Below are 17,499 nucleotides of genomic sequence, written 5' to 3'. Positions count from 1 at the left end.
AGGGGTGACCAAGGAATCCAACCAGAACTTTCTGTTTAGTTTCATTAGACTCAGACTTAATGAGAAAAAAAAAAATCATTAGCACTGAAAAACTTGTAAGTCTTGTTTAGTTTCTTGCTGAAATTTAAATAATATGGATTGTGTCTGTGATGGAAACTGGTAAAGAATAAAATGAACATTTAATTTAGTAAGGTATATAAAATAAAACATGAGAGGGAGCATAGCTATTTCTAAATGGAAAAAGAAATTGGTATGCTACACGGGAAGTATGATTTCCTTTTAATGTGTTTGTTTTATAGAAGTTACTAATTGCAGAAAACATTTTGATTTAACATCATCAATAAAATTAGTGTGTGAACAATATCATTACATTCGAAAGATGACATGTCTAACAAAATGGCTGTAACAATATATATGTATTTAAAGACAGTCTCCCTTTCACTTTGCTAGACAACAAAATTTTAAATGTGCGATGCCAAGAAGTTAAATGTCAAAATACAAATATATCTTAATATTTTATTTAATGCTTCCATTGTTAAAAATGATGTATCTAACATAATAAGGAGGGTATTTGAAATTTCATATTTCAATATCCCTATGGTTTGCTGTAGATGATAAATATAAATATATGCATGAAATTGTGATTTTATTTTCTTGGTTAATTTTTGGTTACAGCTCATCACTTTGCATTAGTGCAAAACTCCAACAATCTCATATGCATCATTATAAGGAGATGAAAAGGATTAAGAAATAAGTTTAAGTCAGTGCATAGAATATTAAAAGTTCCTCTGCATCTAATATGAATGGAAGTGATTACTATTAATATAAACTCAATAATAAAGAAAATAAGCAAATGTCTGCTTTTATTTTCTCCTAATTAACAAGTTTAATCCCTTGCACTTAATGTTAGTTGTTTGGCTCAGAGCCTGGCATTGGTAGACATTTCACTGCTCATGGGCCATTCTTGTCACCTTGACTCCCAGCTCAACTTTGGGATGGACATTTCAAACTACCTGCCTCGATGTGTTCAAACTTTGGTGTGAGCATTTTTGAAGAAATGTAATTGAGTATGAATTATGTGACCATGGATATGTGAATTTTGATTGAAAAGCTTTTTAAAACTTGAAAAATGAACCTTTTGGCTGGGCGCAGTGATTCACATCTGTAATCTCAGCACTTTAGGAGCTGAGGTGGGTGAACAACTTGAGGTCAGGAGTTTGAGACCAGCTTGGCCAACATGGTGAAAACCCATCTGTACTAAAAAATACAAAAATTAGCCAGGCATGGTGGCATGCGCCTGTAATCCCAGCTACTCGGAAGGCTGAGGCAGGAGAATTGCCTGAACCCAGGAGGTGGAGGTTACAGTGAGCTGAGATCACGCCACTGCACTCCAGCCTGGGTGACAGAGCGAGGCTCCATCTCAAAAAAAAAAATGAACTGTTTTCTTCAATTTTATGGTAATTACTCAATGAAGAAAACATTTCATTTTTCTGAAGACTATTCTGATTGACACCCCTAGGCTATGGGGGATTCATATTCCCTCTTCTCTGTTGTTGGAGATACCATGGTTTAAATTTTTAGGAAGTATCTCAATCATTCATAAAAGTGTGAGTATTCTAAGTTACTTTAATGAGATGTAAAATTTTGGAGCCCTGCTTCCATGTTTCAACTTCAAAAGTAGAAGTCAGTTCCAACTCCCTGGTGACAGCACTTGAGAATAAACTATCAGTCAATATCACACTCCTTATCTTTTCTTTTTCCTTCCTACTGCCCACCCTACCCCACCCCACCAAACAAACAAGCAAACAAAACAAAAAGGCCAGGACAGCAGGCTCTACACTTTTGAATACAATTTTGGACACTGTGCCAAATCTTAGTTTCAACATTTCAAATTAGGTTTCACAAATGGATTCTGAATATACAAAATGCTTTCAAGTCACCTTTTTTCTTCACCTTTAAATTAAAAGCTCTGAAATACAATGAAGTGTTTTCTTCAATTTTTCATGACTTTTCCCAGTGGGGGATTCACAGATAACAGGTCCTCGATACATTTTTATTAAATTCAATTGTTAAAATATCACTTTTCTACTACAGCCTTTCTCTAACAAAAATAAGTAAGTATTATTCATTGTTTCCATCTAAAGTAAGAGTAACTGTAATGATTAACATGTCGAATGTGGATATCCCAAGAGGGTAAAATACTTATGCTTTCCATCATAATTAAGTTCCTCTTCTGCTTAGGGTATAAAAAGTGCTATATAACAATGTTGCTCCACCCAGTGAGAAAAAGCTGGGTAATCTATAAGAACGTATTATTTTTTGAGCCATTTGTATAGCTGTGGCCACAAGGCAATGAGGTGAGTCAAAGTACTTCAACCCCTTCCAAGGAGAGACTGGATACATGAATGGTTTACCTTTGGCAGAGAACTGGAGGAAGAAGTAGTCATCATAGGAGCAGGAAAAAGAAAACAGCTCCAATTGTAAGGCATTCTTAAAAGTCAGGTGTGGGCTGGTGTGACATTTCAGCATCCTTGGAAATGCAGACCGAAGGAGTCTGCACTCATTCTGGAATTCTTTTCCATAAACCTCTATTGGGAACTCACAAAAACGATAATGGATAGGACTAGAGATAGGAAGAAGATCCCCTCAGTGATGCACAAACATGAAGTCAAATCCATTCTCCAGACTCTCCTCTTCTAAAAGGCATTAAGATTTAAGGAAAGATACTAAACTGAAGGAAAGGTACTAAACTCTACCACCCATAGGTCCCATAAAAGACTTGCTTGTTCAGAGGGGTCGGGGAAGGTAGAAACCACTGAGAGAGGGTCAAGATATCCTCTTTGGAAGAGGGATATGACAGCCTCTTTGGCCAGGGATTCTGCACCAATAAAAACAGAATGATCTGTTACCACTAGGGGAGAGACAGGCATATAAGGCTTGCTGAAAACTGAGGATGGAACAAAATGATAGAAATCCCTTTAGGACCCCAGGCACTACATTAAGCACCGGATAGCAGCAGCTCATCAGTGGAGGTCTTTGAAGTCCATAGTGTTCTGAAGGTTGCTATAGCAACAACAACCCCCCTCAAACCAGCTCAATACTAACACCACTGACTCAAACCCCATACTAGCAGTACGACAGAAAAAAAGCTATACCTATTTCCAAGATTAAACATATTTACCTCATTCTCTATTTTTTTCTATACACGACATCTAACATTCACTAAAAAGAAAATGAGACTTGCAAAAACTAAATAAAACTAAGCAAAATACACCCATTATCAAGAAATAAAGTCATCAACATAACCAGGCTAAGAGATAATCTATATGCTTGAACTAACAGACAAGAACTTTAAAATATCTCTGACTGATAAGGTAAGGGATAGATTCATCTAGATATTAAAGAAAACATTAAAACTTGCACAAACAGATGGGATGTTTCAGCACAGTGATGCAATCTGTAAAATGATGCAATGGAAATGCTAAAAATAAGCAATAATCAATTAAAATGTTAATGTAGCAATTGCAAAATTATTTCTATTATAAAAATGTTAAATTACAAAGAGAATAACAGTACCTTAAAATGACACATGATTTAAAATACTACAGATGTTAATATTGGAAAAATTGTTTATCAGTGTTCACACCTGAGTACTCAAACTTTGATGGAAGGTATGACACTATAATAATTTATTATAAAAACTCCATACATGATATGTGCTTTATATTTGTAACTGCCCATATGATATATATTCTTACCCCAACCCCATCCCATCATATAGATGAGAAAATGGCAGCTAAAAATGCTAGTTATTTGTTCAGGTTTACACAACTCTTAGATGTCTCTGACTACAAAGTCTTTGTTCTTTTCAGTGTACCTCTATGCCTCTCACACTATAAAATTGAAATAAATTAATCTACTGCTCCAAATGATCAATTTTCCATGAAAAATAAAAGAACTTTTGTAATTGTAACAACCTCTGCTATACGACTAAAAACTGAGACATGAGGGGGGCTGCCAGGTAAATTGGAAGGCTTCATCTAAAAAATGCAAGATAATGAGGCAAATTCCCCTCTCAACAGCCTAGCATGATTGGATCCACCGCTTCTGTCACATTTTCAATATATAATTCCTGTTCAAACTTTCTGTTAATATATCATTTCAAGTTTCATTGATAGTCCTAAAATGCAACACAAAAGACGAGCAGATAAGTTCAGCCATTCCAATTTGCAGCCTTTTGTAGAGTGGCATGAATAGATTTTACTGTACTTGCATAAAGCCCTAGTTGTTCTTTTCCTATTCTATCATTTCTGGATTGGTGGATCGGATAAAACGTTCAGGAAAGAAAAGTCAAATCTCAACACAAAAGTGAATGTCATTGAAAGCTAAAAAGTAAACAAAGTTAATGATCACACCTGTAAGTGCTACTGATTTTTCATTGAAGAAACTCAGAGGAGAAAGTTACTGGATTCCCAAAAGTAAGTCAAGGGTATATGTTTGCTAAATGCATTCAGCTTGTTGCTCTAATTATTTGAGGTTTTTAATGTGTTGTTGTTTTAGCTGTTGTGTTTTTGATTCTTTCTGCATTCTTCTTCTACTGTACAGCTGTTATTCATGCTATGAGTTATCTAAAGTTTACACTAATAATCAAATTCCTTGCACCATTCCAACTCTGAATCACACAATTTGGATGGAGTTCAAGACTCATTCAGGACTCAGGCAGACATCCTTAGTACCGAGAACCACAACACAGCACACATGTATGCATGGTTCTTTAATTATTTTATGGAGCATCTATGAATATGCTATGCACCGGACCCTGGGAAGTCAATGTACAGTGGTCAACAAAAACAATTCAACTGTATTAATAATTAGAAATCATAAAATGCAAATATATTCTTTTTTAATTTGTAGCGTGTTATTCTTCTGCACAATCCACAGCTCCTATTAGAATCATTAAAGTACATTCAGCAGTAGTAACAAATGAACAGGGAAAACGTGATCATGACAAAAGGCTGCCAGAGTAACACAGGTGACAAATGTGGGAACATTTTAGAATTCCAAATTTCCCACTCCAATAAAATAACATAAACAAAAAAGCTTTTTTTTAGTAGCTTCAACTGAAACTATCACCTGATCTATTTCTTAAAATCCTCACGAAGGTTTCACTGAACCATTAGAGGTTTGTGCAGTCAAACAAATTCAACATGAACCGATCTTTTTAGAATGACTACTGAAGTGCTCAATATTTCCAGCATTCCAGTTACCTCAGTGAAAGAAATAAACAGGTACTTGTCAGGTTTATAAGGGAATAGCCTATTTTCTGCCCTTTTTTGCCTACTCTTTAAGGAAAACACACACACGTATGCATGCAAGCATACATGCATGCACAAGCAGGACAAAAATTTAGAAGTTATAGAGAAAATAAATAGAAAATGAAGTTTTGACAAAACCAAACTGTCTTCACTTTTAGCTTATAAAAACAATCAGCTCTTTAAATATGTACATATGATTGGGGGAATTAGAATTTTGTAATTCATTTGGTTAGAGGAGCAAAAGGTATATATTAGGCTCAACTTTTGCAGTCGGTGATGAGAGACAGTGGCCTGCCATCCCAGCCCTCTCTCCCCTACCCCAGTTAATCTAAATCTACAAAAGGAAGGAGCTTCCACTAGGCCGGAGGGGCTGCAGGATGGGAAAATAATCAGAATGGAACACTTTCATGGGTGTTCCTACAGACCAATTTGCTTCTAGTTAGCTCATTTAATTTAATATGTATGATTGTTTAAAAGAGAGAGGCCGGGCGCGGTGGCTCATGCCTGTAATCCCAGAACTTTGAGAAGCCGAAGCAGGTGGATCACTTGAGGTCAGGAGTTCGAGACCAGCCTGGCCAACATAGTGAAACCCCGTCTTTACTAAAAATACAAAAATTAGCTGGACATGGTGATGCATGCCTGTAATCCCAGCTACTAGGGAGGCTGAGGCAGGAGAATCACTTGAACCCGGGAGGAGGAGGTTGCAGTGAGCTGAGATTGTACCACTGTACTCCAGCCTGGGTGACAGAATGAGATTCAGTCTCAAAAAGAAAGTGAGGAGGGAATGGGGCAATTCATAAAAGCAAGCCACAGCAGTTCCAGTTAACTGTGAACTGAACCAGTAAGATGCACATTTATTTAATTTGGGAAATAATTTATGTGCTGGCTTCTTAAATGACTGCTACATATTGCCTTCTTACCTGACGATGGAGTACAGAATATGGGGACAAAAATAACAGCAATTCCAAGGAAATGCTTTATGCCCAAATGCTAATTCAGAAGCATACTGAAAAAGGAGATGCAAGAGAATGCTCAGCGTGGATTCTAGGCCATCCTTAAACAATCCAGAGCTGAAGAGCCGTATTCAGAGATAAATTTATTCTGTGTTCAATGTTTCTTGACCTACTTCTCATAAGGAGAATTCTGCCTGAAAACCAGAAGGAATTCATTTTTCACTTTAGCTTGAAATTTACCTTAAGATAAAACACAATAATTGTATAAAAATATGCCTTATTGGATATGTATAAAACAAACCCAAGAGGATTTGGGGTAAAATATTTCATAAGTTGTACTATGCATGAATATAAAAAATGAGAAACAAAAGGATAGTTAGTAAAAGGCTGTTCAGTCCCAAATAAGGGAGTAATTGTTGAGATGCTAAATAAGAGGGGGGTGGGGAAAGTCCTTTTCATACAAGGGAATGTGAGGAAGGGAACTCACATTTGTTGAGGCTGTATTTTGCATTTAATCCTCACAACTAGACTAAGAACAAACATTAGGCATTTTATTTCCCATTTACAGATTGGAAACCTGAGGCAATAGGATTAGTTGCCTGTGATAACAATTCACATGTTGAGAATCATAATAGTATAGGCCTCCACCACCATGTTCAGAACTATACACACACACACACACGCACGCATGCACACACAAGTATTTCGTGAGATTGTAACCATGGTCTTAAGTTCCATCCTTTGCAAGTAAGGTAGGTTAGGCACTGAGTCCTCACTGCCTGAGGGTTGTTTAGAAAAGCAGGAACTTTTGAATTACAAAATCAACTCTTGATTTCACTGACAGAGGTCAACTATTTTTAGTGGAAGTGAACCATGATTCTGGCGTAAACAGATATACAAGAATCCTGTTTAAGAGTTTTTACCTGCTCTCAGTGCCTACCAGGAGAAGAAGAGGGGGAAGTTGAGAAAGTTACAGATAAGCGAGAGTTAGAAGCTGTGTGGGGTGTGGGGAGGGCCCTGACCCTCTGACACACACACACACACACACACAACACACACACACACACATACACACACACCTTTTCAAATTCATCTGAAAATAAGAGGAACATTATAATGTCCTCTTAGGGAGCCAAAGTCCTGAAGAAGAGAAGAAGGTTCTGGAACTGCTGAAAAATAGTGCCCAACCTGAGCAAAGGGACTGGCATGCAGATTAGCCTCACAGGGGTCTGAGCATCTCATCAGGTTTGTGATAAGCAGCTAACATGTATTAGTGCTTGAGAAGGTCATGGAAGTTAGGAGGAACAAGTTGGCAGTCTTTCAAGGGTACGGTAATCAGGACACAGACACCCTAAATCCTGGAGGCAGAATAGGCAGCTCAACTAAGGGACGGATGCAGGTACTGGTTCACCTCAGCCAATGCCTGCATGCAAAGATCTTCTACCCCACAGACCAAATTGGATGTCACATCTCTATGTGTCCTTGACCTAGAATAAGAAGCTGGCCCTGATGCCATGAAGCTAAGTAATGTCTTATTCTAATCCTAGAGTGGAGGGAGAGTCCTAACAAATCCTGAATGTGACCGGTAGACCTGAAGTCACTGAATTTTATTAAGATTTCCTGAGAATGGTATATTAAGAAACCTGTTAAATTAAGATAAAAGAGGAACCAAAATAGAAATTTAATTTAGCTATAGAAAAATTAATAAAATACCATTTTTGGCCCACTTAAATTTGTGTGATACTGAAATTTATTTTCCTGCTACAGATGTATAATTTAGTGCAAAGGCATCAGGCCCGAGGCTTCATTGTGAGGAATGTAAATGTGCTCCCCAAAATAATTTATGATTTTGACTAACGTCTGCACAAAATACTATAGTCCATAATGGGTTTTGAATCTTATAACAACTATTAGTACTATCAACATGTAGAAATAAGAAAACTGAGGCTTAGAGTGGTTGGACTCTATCCATTGATTGCACAGGATAACATCAAGTGATTGACTGGGGGCTCAAAATTGTTCTCCTGATTGTAAATATCAATCCTGTTTCCTATAATTGTCCATATGCTTCCTGATGCCTATTTGGTGCACAATAAATTTTAGACTGAGTAAAAGAATGAATAAAAACATGTATTTCTTTAATGCCCGGAAGGGGCATAGCAAATAATTGATATCCTTTCATATCTCACATAGCATTCAGTACAGCAAAAGAAGCAAAATTGAGGAGGGAATTTTAATAATGTTGAACATCTACAAATTGCTAGACACTGAGATTTCTATGCACTTTTTAAGTTCAATCCTTGTGTTAATCCATATTACATATGAGGAAATGGGGAGAGAACGTAGTTTGTCAAGGTAAAGGCCATAGTCCATATAATTTGAGTGCTTACTATGTGCCACCTACTAAACACTTTAAACACATTAACATACTTCATTTTCACAGACCTTGTAAGAGAGGTAATTCTCTTGACCCTGTTGTGTAGATAGGAACCAAAGCTTAGCGAAGTTAAGCAACTGCCCAAGTTCATATGGCTACTTTGCAGTAGATGAGCATAAATTGAAACCCATGCCTCTCTAACTCCATTATTAACCCAATAGCAGGTGCTGAAAATCACTGATCATGGTGCTGACAAAGGGAGAGTAAACAATAGCCACATAATAATACTATCTGAGGGAACATTACTGATGTACCTAGATTTTTTTTTAACTTTTCTTTATTCCAAAATAAAATTGAATATATTCTATTTTATTTTCATTCTTCTCTCTGTTTGTGCCACTTTAAACACTGGTGCCCCCCTTCTCTTTGACCCAAATACTTAAAACAGGTCACACGTTTAAATATGGCAAGCCCTCCAGCCCTGCAAATGATGGACTATTAAATTTGTTTGTACTACTGGCAATTTTTTTTTAAAAGCTTATCCACACCTACTTTCATATTTTTAGGTTGGACAGTATCTTAGAAATAAAAATATATCTATAAAAACATCTTCATCTTATAAAACATCTATTTTCCAAAAGGAAACAAATGAAGTATTTTTGTCTTATTATTACCATATAGCTTAAAAATCAATTACTTGAAATCATTATCACTCAAATCTTTAAAACAAGGCACTTAAATGTTTAATCTTTTTTTAAAAGTTAGCCAATGCAAAACTGCTTTCCTCCAAAATGCCCTCAGAATTACCTGCTTCTCCTGCACTCTTAGCATCCCCAAGTTATTGGCAGTGAATAAAAGTGTAAAGGAAATGAATCTTGCCATTCTCTGTGAATTTCATTTCTAAAAAGAATTTTGGGCATTTTGATGAAGCAATGTAGAGATTAGTTTTAAATAGGGATCTCTAGTTTGTGTATTATTTTCACAATTTATAACTTACTTTCTTCCAAAAGTGATTTGAAACAAATATTCTGAACCACTGAAGATCGATGGAAGTTAAGAATTAGAAATGCTTATACAAATCTATTAAACCTAAATGTATATATGCATATATTTTGTTATGAAACATAGAATGCTTTAGAACAATTCAATTTTACATAATTATGGATATAGACACATAGATTCACATTTTAATATTTATTCAGATTTTGTGTTGATTTGTTGATTGTTCAGGCAAACGGAAGCTGCATTTGGTGTCAACAGTTGCATTTCTTTATATTTATGTTAGCTGGTTAGCTGTGCTGGCAGAACTAAAGGTAACCTGTTCATAGAGCCTTTTCATAGTCATAACTGCAACACAGTCCCGTATCACAAATTTATAGCGTTACAGCACAGCAGACCTTTGCACTGAAAGTTGTTTAGAGAAAGAAAAACTCGACCAGGAGCGGTGGCTCACACCTGTAATCCCAGCACTTTGGGAGGCTGAGGCGGGTGGATCACCTGAGGTCCGGAGTTCGAGACCAGTCTGCCCAACGTGGTAAAATCCCGTCTCTACTAAAAATACACGAAAAATTAGCCAGGCATGGTGGCATGCACCTGTAATCCCAGCTACTCGGGAGGCTGAGGCAGGAGAATCGCTTGAACCGGGAGGCGGAGGTCGCAGTGAGCCAAGATCACGCCACTGCACTCCAGCCTGGGCAACAAAGCGAGACTTCCCATCTCAAAAAAAAAAAAAAAAAAAAAAGAGAGAGAGAGAGAGGAGAGAGAGAGAGAGAAAGGAAAACTTGAGAAATGAAATGAATGAGCATTGGTAACAACTGTAGGGACAGGAGTTACCACACTCTTCATAGCGCAAACTAAAGAGAGGAGGCACTGCAAGAAAAGTATTGCCAGAGCTTGAAGGGCAGAATGTGTAATTAGGATGTGATATCTGGCAGTGGTGATTCCAATCATTAGGGATCTCAACTTGTGTTCTATCTTTCTGTTGCTTAAGGGCCAGTGTATTCACTCAATCTTCCATGATATCTATATGGATTCATTGAACCTCAGGTCTTAACTTCAGTTATGCAGACCTAGTCTTGTCTCTCTCAGACCAAGGAAGGCATAACTTGTGTTCCATTAAGCTTACTGTGTCAAGTCTGCCAAATGAAACTTTAAATATGTAGGCATTGTCTACTCAGTCTGAACACTAAAAAGGGTCCTTCTACAGTTCCCAAGGATTTGTTTGGTTGCAGTGTTTCTAAAGTTAGTACAGAAACTTCCCTGAAAATGGAGCTCCAATCTTATCACAGTTTTCATCCTGGAATGTACTTAGGTTTGGATCCCCCAACGTGCAGCACTCAATTGCCGTCACATACTTCTTACCTGAAATTTATTTCAGTTTCTCAGAAGACTGTATATATTTCCCCAGTTACAGATTTTACTATACTTTAAATGTGGTGGCTGCCACTTTCTTAACCTGCAGTATTAATGGTAGAAATGCTTAGATTTATAAAAGGCAAACGTGGGGAAAAGAGAGGCAGTATTAAATTCAAGTCTCTCAAAAAGAAAGGAAAAGATAATGAAAGAGGAATGTAAAAAATGAGAGATAGGTGGGGCAGATTTAAGATGAAAGGGAATCTCTGCATAGACTGCCTTTTTTTGCTCTAAATACTAAACTTGCCTAAATTAGGCCACCTCCCTCCAGAGAACAAAAAGAAACTTGGCCACTATGGAATAGTACCAAAGTGAAATTTTAGAAGCTATTATTACCTACTCATAATCTATACTATTTTTGAAAACTAATATATATATGTATATTTGTAGTTATCGATATTAATACAAAGCAATAGGGTCAACATGAACTTGGATACTTCTGTTAAGTTCACTTAAATATTGAACTAATCTAATCATTTCTCATTTTTTCTTTAACCAAATATGTAAATTCAATCTAATTGACTCAGTTTTCAAAGTGGTCCAATAAAATGCTCCCACAGCATTTGCAAATATATTCGTCTTTAGAATAATCCTCCTTAACCTTTTAAAGTAGAAATTAAAATGGAAATATTAAAACGTGTATTTAAAAGTGGTCTTCTCTCTTAACAGACATTTACTTTTTCTTACATGAATAGGTTTAGTTTATTTTTCAGCACTGATACCATTCAAAAAAAAAACTGTAGAAAAGAGTGAATATTTATTCTATCAGATGTTTGTTATGTCTGCATAATCACTAATTAGTGAATTGAGGCCGACTTTGATCAAAATGTTTTCTCTGAATAGATATTTGTTAATAAATAATTTTTTCATGTGATAAGTATGTAATAATAAGTTCTCTATGCTGCCTTGCTTTGATAGAATATTCAGACAACATTTATAAATGACTAATTCAAGGAATTAAAAGGTCTTAAGTGCCCCAGAACGTAGAAATGGAATAAACATGGGGTAGTAGTGAGGGAGGCCTAGAAATGATTACACTAAATATTTTTTTAAAAAAGGAAAGTGAAAATACAGCTAGAAAAAATGCATGCAGAATAAATGTCATTATGAAATATTCTGAATGTATGTACTTGATTTTCCTTCATTTTGAGACGTCTGCCGGGGTCCAGGTCAACCACTGTCAACCAATCAATCTCTAGCCTCTTTGAGCAGAGATCAAGGGCAACAGCAGAGCCTTAATGATTTCAATCTCTAGCCTTCGAGGGGACAGATTATAGGGACTGAAAGTAAATCAGTCCATCACAAGGCACTTCAGCCCATAGCCCATAACAAAGCTTGATTAGAATGGAAAAGCATTAAGCCATCAAAAACAAGACATACCTATGAGGAAAGAGGAAATAAAAGGCTAATGAATTTTAGTGTTCATAACAAGATAAAAATGTGTTTATCAATACCTGTGTAGCCATTTAGAAATCTAAAGAGCAAGAAGAAAATTATGATAGAACATTCTGAGCAATTTCTTCCTTTTTTCTCAAGAGCAGAGTTGAGATAGATTTAGATGACAAGCCTACCCATTCTTCTAGGCCGCTCGCTCTCAGACCCATTTTCAAAAAAACAATAAATCCAAAAGCCAAAAGCAATAAACTTGTTTAAATACTGAAGTTTACATGGTGCTAATGTTTTCAGAAATCCACTTACACGTTACACCCATAATGTAAGTAAGGTATCCTTTAAATATTTAATTGCTCATGAAGGTTTTTATTTGCATATTATTTCTTTTTAAAACTAGATAACATGCTCTTTTTTAGCAGATTTCTTTGAATCTTCACCATCTCAATTGACATTTTTTTTTTTTTTTTTTTTGAGACTGAATATCGCTCTATTGTCCAGGCTGGAGTACAGTGGTACAATCTCGGCTCACTGCAACCTCCTCCTCCTGGGTCCAAGCGATTCTTCTGTCTCAGCCTCCTGAGTAGTTGGGATTAAAGGCACCTACCACCATGCCTGGCTAATTGTTGAATTTTTAGTAGAGAAGGGGTTTCACCGTGTTGGCTAGGCTGGTCTCGAACTCCTGACTTCAAGTGATCCACTGGCCTCCGCCTCCCAAAGTGCTGGGATTAGAGGAGTGATCCCCTGCACCTGGCCTCAACTGACTTTTTTAGACCACAGCTAAATGTTAGTTTTACTTAATGATTGTAATTATTTTGATATACTCTATATGGAAAATAAGGAAAGTATTTTTTCCCTTTTAAAATAAGGAAAGTATACAATTATCCTTTAATTTTTTTTTTTTTTTTTTTTTTTTTTTTTTTTTGAGACAGAGACTGGCTCTGTTCCCCAGGCTGGAAGTGCAGTGGAACGATCTCAACTCACTGCAACCTCTGCCTCCTGGCTTCAAGCAATTCTGCCTCAGCCTCCCAAGTAGTTGGGACTACAGGCAAGCGCTATGACGCCCAGCTAATTTTTGTATTTTTAGTAGAGATGGGGTTTCACTATGTTGGCCAGGCTTGTCTTGAACTCCTGACCTCAGGTGATCCTCCTGCCTCGGCCTCCCAAAGTGCTGGGATTACAGGCGTGAGTCACCGCGCCTGGCCTAAATACCCGTTAAATCTGTGTCTATGTGACTATAACGATGAGAAGTCAGGACGCCTTTCCTGTAGCTAAACAATGGCTTTTCTGAAATGCATATTTGCAGACCCAGAATTTCATCTTATTTGAGTGCAAAACACTTAGAGGAAATAAGTCTTAATAGAAATGATTTGTACAGCATTTCAAATATAAGAATTGTAGTTTAAAATATTGTTATTTAAAGTTATAAGTAAACCAATGTTTCCAAACTGGTTTTCCTAGAGCAAAATTTCCTAGAACCAAAATAGTCTTGAAATTTTAGATTAAACAAAGCAAAACAGATTAAATCACCTCCAAGTTTCTCAGAATCTTCAACATACAAATGGCTGTTAATATCTCAAAAAGTGATAAAAACTGTTTTTCCAAATATATACGAGAACGATTTTTTTTCTCCCTAGAATTAGCTACTGATGCCAAGCTCAGTGTTTCTCATATAGTTTAAAACACATGGAAGTAAATTTACTGTTCCCTTATAAACATATCCTGATAATATGGAAACATTTATTCAACTAATTAATCTTAAAACAGGCAACAAATTAAAGCTGATTCAAAGAGGAATTCAAGGGCCTGAACATATATAGTCACAGAAAGAAAAAGAATGCTAGAACAAGACTGTTAAGTTAGAAACAGAACAGATTAACATCAAAAAGTGCAATAAAATTATGTATTTTGAGGATACTAGAAAAATATTACTTGTCTCTCTACTGAACAAAAATGTGTACATTTACCTAAAACTTCTCAGAATCTAAGCCCTAATCAGTAGTAAATACTATAGGGTGACTATAGTCAATAATAACTTACTTGACCATTTTAAAATAACTAAAAGACTATAACTAGATTGTTTGTAACACAGAGGATAAATGCTTAAGGTGATAGATGCCCCATTTATTCTGATGTGATGGCTATGCATTGTATGTCTGTAACAAAATATCTCATGTGCTTCCAAATTATATGCACCTACTATGTACCCACAAAAAAATAATTGTTTTAAGTTAGTACTAAGTTATACAAAGACTCATACCCCTAACAAATCAAATAATCTTTCGGTAGATTTTTTAGACAATACTTTAGTATGATAATAAAAGAACATCTACTTGTTCTTTTGCCTTATTTCCAAGTTTTAGAGTTTAACAAGCTTGAATGTGTCATAATTACTCATTTAATTACTCACGTAATTACTTAAGTGTCAGGCATTGTGCTGTGGACTAGGGAGATGATAGGGAACTGGATAAATGCCCATACTTTTTAGAAGCTTACTAATGAGGGATAATGACATGTAAACAGGAAATTGCAAAGTAGTTTGATGTATGTTAAAACATAGTTACTGTGGGCCAGGCGCGGTGGCTCATGTCTGTAATCCCAGCACTTTGGGAGGCTGAGGCGGGCAGATCAAGAGGTCAGGAGTTCGAGACCAGCCTGGCCAATATGGTGAAACTCCGTCTCTACTAAAAAAATACAAAAATTAGCTGGACATGGTGACATGCACCTGTAGCCCCAGCTACTCAGGAGGCTGAGGCAGAAGAATTGCTTGAACTAGGGAGGCGGAGTTTGCAGTGAGCCAATATCGTGCACTGCCCTCCAGCCTGGGCAACAGAGCAAGACTCCATCTCAAAAAAAAAAAAAAAAGAAAAAGAAAAAGAAAAAGAAAAAAATAGTTGCTGTGGGATGTGGAGATGACACATAAGAGATATTCCTCCTGTAACATCAAGTCTAGGTATGTTCTAAAAAAGAGACATCACCTAAACGATAAACTGGAGTTAGCTGGGTAAAACGTTGAGGTGGGAGATGATATTTCAGGAAGAATAACAGGAGCTAGAATAGTGACTCGTATGGCATGATTGGTGTGTACAATGTGGTGCTTGAGGGATGGGTGGGTTTGGTGGGTGTTGTGGGAAGGAGTGAATATAAAGAGGTAGTGCAAAGGCCAATTAGTGGAGAGATTGGTAGAGCATCTTATAGAATTCAGATTTCACTTTTGGGGCAATGAGAATTTGGCAGAGTGAGTAGCATTATCTGACTTATATTTTAGGAAAACTCTTTTTGATAACAATTGGGAAAGTGGATTTGGGAAGTTTGAAGAAGGGAACGTGGCAAATAAAGAGACAAGGAATTAGGAGGCTGTTGTAATCATTCAGGTGAAAGGTGGTATAAACTAAGGTAATAGCCATGGAAACAGAATTATCATATCAGTTAATTGTTCAACTTATATATAAACCACAAATCCAATCAACTAATATTTCAAACATGCAAAATATGTTTGACAGTGGTTTATTATCAATGTCTCTGTAAATTATGTCTCCATACACAGATCTATACCTATATATATACATACACACACATATATATAAAATACATATACACACATATATGCCTATATATATTCTATAGTTTTGTGAAAGTGATGGTATAACAACAAAAAAATACATTCTGTCATGTCCACCGATCACAATAGACTTCGTTCCTCTGGTTATTTTGCAAATCATCTAACAATGAGTTTTTCATTTAAAGGAAGTTTGTAAGTTAAAGTAAACATAAGACAAATTTATTCTTGAATGTTAAGCCCTCAGCAGTGAGGAACAGGAAAATACTGAATAATTAGTGTGACGAAGGAAAACATTGAATTAAGTCAACTAGTTATTCAGTTAAATTTATTTTGAGGAAACCACAGAAGGTTTTCTAGGGGGAAGATGACACAATCAAATATGCTTTTTAAAACATTCTGGCTGCATGTGGAAAACTGAATCACAGGGGTGGGGCAAACTGAACATCTGTTTTAGGGGAACTGCAGTAATCCTGGCAAAACATGGTGGCTGATGCCAAGGTAATGTTAGGGCAGTGATCTAGAGGGAAAATGTAGGAATGATACCCCCAAACCTGAGAAGTTTGGCACATGATGTCTTTCAATGAGCTAGAGAAGGAGGAAGAAGAATTGCTTGGAAGGCAGTTTTTGATCTCATATATACTGATTTTGAATTAACTATGTGATACACATGAGCATAACTGATGGGCAGGGGGATAGGTCTCTAGCTCAAAAGAATGATTTTGGTTGAATATAAAGATCTGAGGGTCATCATTAAGAGTTGTTGTTTCTATGGATTTGGATGAGATCAAGAAAAATATGTTGATCGGGTATTAAGATTGAAACTCAATGTTAAAAGAGATTTATAAAGGGAGAGCAACCCTCCAAGAAAATGATAAAGTTGCCCTGAGACAGGAAATCTAGAGTAGTGGAATATCCCAGAAGCCAGGGAACAAGAGTTTTTCCAATAGGAAGTACTGATCAACAATCAACACTACAGACTGGTAAGATGAGGCCTGATGTGACCTGGGCCTTGACAAAATCAATTTCAGTTGAAGGATGTGGAAGCAGCTGGATTATTGGTGTTTGAGATAGCTACGTGAGGTAAGGAAGTAGATACAATGAGCATAGAAATTGTTAAAGAAGTTTAGCTTCAAGAGTGGAAAACAAGTTGGTAGGAGATAAAAACTAATAGCAGAATGTCCTATTTGTTACTACAGGCAACACTGTATTGCAAGTTAAAATAAATTACTTAAACCTGACACAAATGCCTGAATGCAAGAAAACAAAAATTAAAGGGTTTCTTCAACCAGGCATTTGTATTTTAAGCATTTTATTTTGGCAATCAATTGGGGAAATGAAATATTTTCTCCTCAAAGGTAATGCTGTAGCAGTTATAATTGTATTCCAGGACTTAAGGTTAGTATTACAAATACTCATTGAAATTAATGAATTTTTATTCCCCTGGCTCTGGAGGAGTGGCTGAAAGCACCGTGTTTTATAGTCTGACAAATC

At 36.4% G+C, this 17,499-nt stretch overlaps 1 protein-coding gene across 1 annotated transcript in view; it reads right to left on the bottom strand.

Moving 5' to 3' along the window:
• DMD (dystrophin) overlaps positions 1–17,499 on the bottom strand; it is a 2,224,438-nt gene that overhangs the window by 2,040,627 nt on the left and 166,312 nt on the right.

This window comes from Trachypithecus francoisi, unplaced genomic scaffold, assembly GCF_009764315.1.
Source record: "Trachypithecus francoisi isolate TF-2019V2 unplaced genomic scaffold, Tfra_2.0 Lachesis_group6, whole genome shotgun sequence".
Taxonomy (NCBI): Eukaryota; Metazoa; Chordata; class Mammalia; order Primates; family Cercopithecidae; genus Trachypithecus; species Trachypithecus francoisi.
The sequence above is the reverse complement of the archived record's forward strand: the minus strand, read 5'-3'. Positions and strand labels throughout refer to the sequence as shown.